Source organism: Sinocyclocheilus rhinocerous, unplaced genomic scaffold (genome assembly GCF_001515625.1).
Source record: "Sinocyclocheilus rhinocerous isolate Xijiao unplaced genomic scaffold, SAMN03320098_v1.1 scaffold117, whole genome shotgun sequence".
Taxonomy (NCBI): Eukaryota; Metazoa; Chordata; class Actinopteri; order Cypriniformes; family Cyprinidae; genus Sinocyclocheilus; species Sinocyclocheilus rhinocerous.
Genome location: NW_015650313.1, coordinates 44,412 through 44,977, shown reverse-complemented (window position 1 = coordinate 44,977; position 566 = coordinate 44,412).

The window sequence follows — 566 nt, the reverse complement described above, 5'->3', positions numbered from 1 at the left end:
TATAAGCAATTAAATGCAAATGCAATTGTCATAAACTGTCAAGCATGTTTTCTACAGATTTCTATTAGACTTTTTATAAATTTGCCATGAATTGTGCAAGTGAATCTTGACTTTCACTATAATGAAGAAAATGTAGATCAACCAATGTTAAACCAGTTCTCTGAAATAGGTACATCTCATGAACCTTCAACTGGAGAGCATATACAGACAGAGGACAACACAAGAGTCACAAATTCTGACAATGGACTTTCAAATTTTTTATTTTCTCCTCTGTGCCCATATTTATTTTTCTTTTCTGTATCACAATGACGTTGTAAGGTTTTTGGTTTTTTTGTCAGACCACTAGTGAAAGTGTAACTGTGAATCCTATACAGTCTTTCAATCATTACCCCACATACAGTAATGTGTACATTTGTACTTTTGAAATGGATATATGGCATGCATAAGAAGTGCAGCCTTCTGCATTTCAATAAAGTAACTCATCCAAACTGTTGCCATAGTTTACATCAGGTACTAACAGAGTGCACTGTTATATTGACAACATGACTAAGCATTTTGACTATCTT